This window comes from Symphalangus syndactylus, chromosome 13, assembly GCF_028878055.3.
Source record: "Symphalangus syndactylus isolate Jambi chromosome 13, NHGRI_mSymSyn1-v2.1_pri, whole genome shotgun sequence".
Classification (NCBI taxonomy): domain Eukaryota; kingdom Metazoa; phylum Chordata; class Mammalia; order Primates; family Hylobatidae; genus Symphalangus; species Symphalangus syndactylus.
Window position 1 is genome coordinate 109,462,916 of NC_072435.2, and position 8,317 is coordinate 109,471,232.

The 8,317-nt window shown below is 48.4% G+C and overlaps 1 pseudogene; it reads right to left on the minus strand.

Annotated features, from left to right (window-relative positions):
- Positions 1 to 296: 296 nt before the first annotated feature.
- On the minus strand, positions 297 to 791 carry LOC129459885 (dynein light chain 1, cytoplasmic-like; annotated as a pseudogene).
- Between the last annotated feature and the right edge of the window lie 7,526 nt (positions 792 to 8,317).

Below are 8,317 nucleotides of genomic sequence, written 5' to 3' on the forward strand. Positions count from 1 at the left end.
ACTCCCAGCACTCTGGGAGCCCAAGGCGGGCAGATCACTTGAGGCCAGGAGTTCGAGACCAGCCTGGGCAACATCGGGAAACCCCATCTCCACTAAAAATACAAAAATTCGCTGGATGTGGTGGTGCGTGCCTGTAATCCCAGCTACTCGAGAGGCTGAGGTAGGAGAATCACTTGAACCCAGGAGGCAGAGATTGCAGTGAGCCGAGATTGTGCCACTGCATACTCTAGCCTGGGTAACAGTGGAACTCTGTCTAAAAAAAAAAAAAAAGAAAGAAAAGGAAAGAAATACAAATGTAGGCGGTTTTGCTAATTGTTTTATAACCATAACAAGCTAGTTCAGTGACTGCCCTGTATATAACACAATGAAGGTTCCAAGATCAAGGCTAAAAATTTCAGTCTCTGGTTTTTGGGACTTAGGGTGCAGTCCTTGATTTTGGATGGATCACTGGGTGCGTCATACTGTCCATGCTTTTAACCAGATTTGAACAGAAGAGTGGCCACTTGGCCCAGGTGGAAACAGATGAAGCATTTGGTTTCCTGTGTCACGTAACTCCTGAAGTTCCTCCCCATGATGCAAGCTGCATGGGACTCGACTTCTTGTCAAATTCTTTCTTGATATGAGCTGGAATGTCCTTCTCTATATTCTATTTCTCTAGCGCCCGAGCAGTGCACTCCACCAAGTCCTGTTGCATCTCTTCCAAGATGTCAGCATTTTTTATTATGGCCTTTAGGTTGCACATGGTTACCTAGGGAGCAAGCAACCTTCCCACCTTGGCCTCCCAAAGTGCTGTGATTACAGGCATGATCCACCATGCTCAGCCACGTCTGGAGTTTTCTAGGTGCAGAACGACCATGTCCTGGTTAAAATGCAGCTGGAAGCACATTCCCTAGAGGCAAATGTGGCATGTAGAATATTCTATATTATTTCAGGGACAGCTACCTTGACATCCATCTTTTATGATAATCCTTTGGTCTTAGATGATTCCAGCACACGAAGCAGTATGTGCAGAGTAGGTAGGTATTTCTTCAACAAATGTTTGTTGGTGTATTAGTCCATTCTCACACTGCTAATAAAGACATACCTGAGACTGGGTAATTTACAAAGGAAAGAGGTTTAATTGACTCACAGTTCAGTGTGGCTGGGGAGGCCTCGGCAAACTTACAATCATGGCAGAAGGGGAAGCAAACACGTCCTTCTTCACATGGCAGTGGGGAGAAGAAGAATGAGTGCCTAGTGAAGGGGGAAACCCCTTATAAAACCATCAGATCTTGTGAGAACTAACTCAGTATCATGAGAACAGATGGGGGAAATGGCCCCCAGGATTTAAGTATCTCCACCTGGTCCCTCCCACAGCACATGGGGATTACGGGAACTAAAATTCAAGACGAAATTTGGGTGGGGACAAAGCCAAACTATATCAGTTGGTTACAAGTCAATATGACACACACTTAGGCAGAGAGCTGCATATTTAGCATTTACCCTATTGGGTGGATGCCTTCTCCTTGGGCATGATGGTTTCTCTTGGCCCAACTGGACCTTAACACTTGCTGGCATTAGATTAAGTGGACAGGATGGGGACTGCCCTGATGCCGGATTCTTGGAACCAAGGCTCACAGTTTCATCTCATCCCATGTCATTCGTGCTCTCAGCCTTCCATGATTTTGAGACCTTAACTCTGTGCTATCTAGAACCTGTGGCCATCCGTATGATTTATATTTCATTGCAGACTTTTACTTTACAAGAATTTACATGGGCCTTGAGGGAACACAAAAAGCAAATAAACGTTCTTTTTTGTTTGTTTTCTAACATTGTGTAATGAATCTGCACATCCCATAACTGTTCTTTCCTATTCCACAAAAAGTTTATTGTCACAATATGCCTCAAATCCTGGAAGCCCAGGGGATAGCAGAGCTCATGTGGAAAGATGTTCTACTTTCCACTGTTGTTCACTTTCCAACATCTCCGGCCCTTCCCCATCCAGGCTCAATGGATACACAAATTAAACCCCAGGAAGCGGTCTTTCTCCAATGGTGCTGTCTGTCCACCAAACTTGCTTCTGGGTGAAATAAGAATCACATATAAAATAAAGATTCATGCCTATCTTGATTCATTTCATCTTAGTCCTTCCCCCAAAATATGGAACTTGAAGTAGAGATATTTAAGTAAGCAATAGATTCATTTTACCATCAGAGATGGCTCTTTCAAGCATGGTGTCCATCTTAGAGTCTTAAGGCTGCTGCTTTTGAATTCAGACTCACCCATATTGTTATTCCCCCATCCACAGCCCCAAACCCTTACTCCATGGATCAGCTCAAGAATGCATTTGAGAGCAAGTAACAGAAAAGCCAGCTATGTATTAAACAGACGGGAGCCGTTCTTCTTACCTAATGAAGAGTCTGGAGGGAGGTGACTGGTGTGGATTAAATAGCTTGTTTGTCTTTGTGATTCTTTTTTTTTTTTTTTTTTTGAGACAGAGTCTTGCTCTGTTGCCCAGGCTGGAGTGCAGTGGCGTGATCTTGGCTCACTGCAACCTCTGCCTCCAAGATTCAAGCGATTCTCATGCCTCAGCCTCCCGAGTAGCTGGGACTACAGATGTGCACCAACATGCCCTGCTAATTTTTGTATTTTTAGTAGAGATGAGGCTTCACCATGGTGGACAGGCTGGTCTCAAATTCCTGACCTCAAGTGATCCACCCATCTTGGCCTCCCAAAGTGCTGGGATTGCAGGCATGAGCCACCAAGCCCAGCTTCTGTCTTTGTGATTCTATTGGCCTTTGCCTCAAGGTTGGGAAATAGCTGTCACGGCTCCAGACATCACATCTGCCTCTGTTAAAGAAAGAAAGAAGGCAGGAAGGGAGAGGGCCTACGGTTTCACTATCATTTTATTCAGGAAAACGAAAACTTCTCTGGAAAGCTCCTAGCAGATTTCTGGTGTTTTTTTTTTTTTTTTCTTTTTGATGGAGTCTTGCTCTACTACCTATGCTGGAGTGCAGGAGTGCAGTGGCACGATCTCAGCTCACTGCAACCTCTGCCTTCCAGGTTCAAACGATTCTCCTGCCTCAGCCTGCCAAGTAGCTGAGATTACAGGCACCTGCCACTACTCCCAGGTAACTTTTTGTATTTTGAGTAGAGATGAGGTTTCACCATGTTGGCAGGCTGGTCTTGAACTCCTGACCAGCGATCCACCCACCTTGGCCTCCCAAAGTGCTGGGATTACAGGCGTGAGCAACTGCACCCAGCCAGATTTCTGTTTATGTCTGATTGGCTAGAACTCTGTCTTGGACACTCCCTAGCTGCCATCAGGGCTGAGAAATCAAGTGGAAGGCAGCACTGGTGAAGGGGATTGGAAATAACTAGTTATCCCACAGTGTCTGCTGCGTCCTGTTTTCACCCCATCTCCTGCACCTCACTGTTGCGTCATTGAACCTTCCAGTTTCAATGAATGGCAAGCTCTCAACAGTTGCTTCTACAAGGCTAAATATCTCTCCAGTTCATTCCACACAGGGATTGTGTTCCAGAAACCTGGGCCAACTTTACATCCTCAAACACAAAGTCTCCCTGCTTCTGGACCTTTGAACTTTCTTTTCCCTCCACCCAAGGTACTGCTGGCCCCAGTTCCATTCTCAGCAAACATGGGTGTTATCTTCTTAGCCTTCAAGTCTTGGCTGAAATGTCACCTCCTCAGGGTGACCTTCCTGGGCCACTGCAACCTAAAATCAGCCCTTTCTTTACCCCTCATCCCTAGCTGAAATGATACATGTTTTTGTTCCTGGCTTATTATCTGTTTTCCCAGGAGACCTCAGAATAACTTTCTCTGCTACTATAGTATGCCCAGGTGCAAAATACAGTGTAAAGATGTTGATGAATGTTTGTTGAATGAATGTGCGAATATGTGAAAGGGAGGAGGGAAAAATTCCAATAGTCTCCGAACTGTTGGTATATATTGTCGAGTGGGGAACATGGCCCAAATAAGTACAGAACTTTAAATGGTTACCACAGCACTCGTTAGGAGTAAAATGCATGTACATGCAAACACGCACACACACACACACACACACACACACACACACACACACACACACTCAAGCCAAAATAAGACAATTAAATAAGAAAAAAGCAGAGGAATATTGAGGTAAGGGAAAGAAGTAGAGGCAAATTTTGTTGACAGCATTTTTGCTTCATTATTCTATCTCAAGGAGTACGACGCTAGAGGCAGGCGGCCTCACCGAGCAGATAACAGAATTCGTCATTTGCAGTGGCCGTGTTATTTTTAGATCTAAATGCATTTCTTTCAACATGGACTCCATATTGCTAGCTGCCAGCTCATGCAAATCAGGCCTCCATACGGAGGGACCAGGCTCTATTTTACATGTAATGCACACGTGCATCTTTGTTTGAAATAGGTTAGCTTGAAAACAGCCCTGCTCCACCCAGCTACAGGGGTCGCAGTGCATGTGTGAAGTTGGTCTTTCATCGCTGTGGCAACTTCCCACCTGGATGCCCCCTTTCTAAGAGGTCATCTGCATGCAAAGGTCATTCCCAGTACACTTCAGCCCTCCAAGACCAGGGACTGTGTCTCTCATCTTTGCCACTCTTATGCTCAGCACCTAGTGGTGTTTATTAAATGCTCATAGCATTAATATCTGAACCCCACCTTGTTCTGATCTTTCAGAAGCCTCTGCACCTCTCACATGGAGTTCATTCAATTCGTTCTTGTCTTCTGAACCCCACACGCCATTTTAAGCTCTTTCACCACAGGGTCTGCAGCTCTGCCCCTCAGCGCCAAGCCCCGTGCCTGGTCAATCACAGATCTCCGCAAACGGCGATTCCAGAGTGGATGCCCAGCTTTCAAAATGCTAAGTGCAAATTCCCTGCTTCTGTGCACTCTGAACAAAGAGAGGTGTTGCTTTTTGGCAAAGGAGGTTGTCAAGAAGCTTGGGGAAAGAAGTCTCCTTCTGGCCCCCAACCTCCCTGAATCTTCCTTTGCCCCATCTTCTGCTTCTGGAATATTCTGGATTTGGAGAACGTCAGTTACACATGAAGGGAGACATGAGAGAACCAAGTGGGTGGAGAGACAAGCAGAAATCTGTCTCTGCAAAGGCACCGTCTAGAGCGTCCCCGAACCCTTGGGGCAAACCCTACAGACCTTCCTTTATCTCCATCCTTCCTGGACAATCTCAGCAGCCGAGACCTCCTCCTCTCCATGCACAGTGCCCAGCCCCTCCTTCTCCCATTGCTGGACTCCATCCAGCCAGCCATGTTTGCTTCTGTGGAAATTTCCCCCACCCAGATTCTTCTCTGGCCCCAGCTATCCCGGCCACGAAGGGAGAGTGAGCTCCGTGTAGAACCAACTGAGCCTGCTGTGCAGAAGACAGACCTTGCCTACTTAGCAGGATGGCAGGACCGACCTCCTTGCAGGTCCGGGTAGCCTCAGGTGCCCGTTGCCAGGGAGCAAACGGTCAGGACCTCGGTGGCATTCTCCCTCTCTCTCAAGGACAGGAGGGTGACCATCTGGGCCTCGGCCAGAGTTCCACGGAGGAAGCCCCAGCCTTTTCTCTCCAGCAATGATGCCGTTATCAAAACCAGAAGAGGGAATTTGAATAAAAAGGAGAGGGGAGAGAGAGAGTCACCCCCCCACTGTGGTTTCCAGGCGACACGTCGTCTGTTGCGGTCGCTGTCATACAAACCCTTTCCCCGTAAGACGGCGGGTCCCACGGGGAGAAGGGGTGAAGAGGAATATTTTATCAGCCATGTACATATGTAACCAGAAACGGGGCTGAAAAGCAAAACCTCGTTTCCCTGAATGGGGGAAGGAGGGAGGGGGTGGGGATGCTGGTGGAGGTGGCAGAAGGGACTTATCTCTAGGAGGTCAACAGTGGGAACATGTGGTGACTGATTTCCACCCTCCATCTTGTCAACGCGGGGAGCGTCTGCACAGACAGCTGTTTGGGGCACAAAGTTTAAAAGGCATCTTGTTTTTGTATTTAGATATAAGAACCCAATATACATATCATAGGTGAAAGAAAAAAGAATAATAAATATTCTAAAACCATGCCAGAATGGGGTGGTTGAGTCTTTAGAGAATGGGGCGTGAATTTCTCATTCATGGGCTACTTCTCACTCATGGTTTGAAGATTACTTTGCTCCTTTGGGGAAGAAACCCTAAGCACTGGGAGGCCTGCCTTCCTCTGTATTGAAGTCTCACGTTCATTCTACAACACGGGGCAGTGCGGCACTGAGCTGGAGAAAGTCCAGCTTCCCCGTCCAGGTCTGAGAAGCCTGGAGGCCTGGTCAGCATTGAATGTCCAAGCATGCAGGGCAGAAGAGACGATTTCATCTCTGCTCCACAAAAGGCAGCCATCTCGCCCCTTCCCCGCTGAGCACCATCCTCAGAGGACCTTAGCAATGAGTTAAAAGAAAACAATTGTGATGACACACTAGCTTTGCCCAAGAGTTTAGTGCGAATGCAACCAACCTTGCAGACAGTCACCAGCCCGCTTGCCTGGGGGAAGTGACCACTCACAAGGTACTTCGCGAAGGAGGCTGGTTTATTTATGCCGCTTTGTTTATTGTGCTGGTTGGGGAAGTCTAGCGGGAGAAGGTGAACCCATGCGTTCTCCAGGAGGCATTTTTCTGGTGACTGGTCTGTAAGCCCATTTCCAAAGAACACAGCATGAAAATAATCAGATGTGAAGACAGCCATCCTGCAACCACTCTACCCAAACGCTTGGGTGGGGCTCCTGTTACTACTGGCTCATCCAAAAGTTTGGGAGGTTAGGAAATAAAAAAGTTAAGCAAAGAGGAACGGAGACAGAACGAGAGGGCGAGAAGAGGAGAAAGAGAGAGAGAGAGAGAGGTGAGAAACGCAAGAACCCATCTGGACCATGCATCACATTAAAATTGCCCCGCATTAAAAATTCACCAGCCAGTGAATTTTCAAGGGATTTGTAGTAATTAGATGACAAAATGCTGGCAAATCTCAGGCTTGCCAAAGATGTTACTCAGGGGTCAAAGACTCGACACTTTCGGCTGGGTAATTTGTAAGTGTCAATCACTCGCAGCCATCAGAGAGGATGCAGCGATCTAACGGCTGCATTCTAACTAAGTCAGGCGAGCCCGCAGCCGGCCGGCTGCCAGCGGAGCCCCCAGACCCCGCGGCCTGCCGCTCTCTCTGCCCCGCTCCCGGCTCGGGCACAGACAGCGGCTGCGGCCTCGCCAGGGACTTGGAGCCAGGCAGGCCGACCCAAGTTTCCAACTTCTAGCTTGATTTGATCCCCCTTTATTCTTTTTTGAAAGCTGCGGAGGCTTGCCAGGAGTTGAACTTCCCACCTTCGTGGAGGACAAAGTTCCCTGCCGTGCTGGTGCCATGAAAGGGTGACATGGGACTCTCTGCATTTGTGCAGGGTGGCCATTTCAGTGCCAAGGAGACTAGGTTCTCCTGCTTTGAGTTGCGTGATGCTCAGCCCCTGGGACCTCAGTCTTCTGATCTGTGAAGTGGGGATAAGATGACTTACCCTGAAGGGTGGTGATGACTAAGGAGGGAGCCCGCGGCGCTCTCGCCTACAAACTCGTTCACTGCATATCCATGTGCCTTTGTCTAGGCGTCGTTCTGGGCACTGGTGACTCAACAGAGACCAAGATAACACACCCCGCCCTCATGGAACATTCTAGTTGGGGAGGGAGGAGAAGCAATAAACATATAAATATAAAGTATGTCAGAGGATGTTAAGGACTGGGAAGAAAATCAAACGAGTTGGGGACAGAGCGTGTTTGGGGCGGTACTTTACACAGGATGGAAGGGAAGGCCTCTCCGATGAGGCCACATCTGAGCAGAGACCTGGAGAAAAGAAGGGGACAGGGAGCATAAGGGACTGCAAGGTGGCCCTAGTGGCTTTGAAGTGGAGCAGACAATTCTAATCGCAATGAGAATTATTACCATGAGGCTGAAGACCGCTGGGCAAAGGCAGCAGGGATACGGTGGGGGCTTGGCTCTAGAAGCCTTTGACACTTTGAAGCTCCAAGAAACTGGACTCGTGTTGCCCAGCCTGATGGCCCCTGATAACCCCGATTCCAGAGCTCTACGAGGGCAGAGAAAGCACCCCGAGATGCCCATGTGTGGTGCCTGACTCTGCCTATCGGCCAGGGCTGACACTGGTGGGACGGTCTCATTCCAGTTGTTGGCACTGATTGAAAGTGAGCTGCAAAGGGGACCAGTGAGCCTGAGGGGAAATTGATGCTGTCGCAGCTGCAGCCGGCTGGGACTGCCTGGACCTCGGACCGGAAGCTGTTTGCAAGATGATGGCCCAGTTTTCTC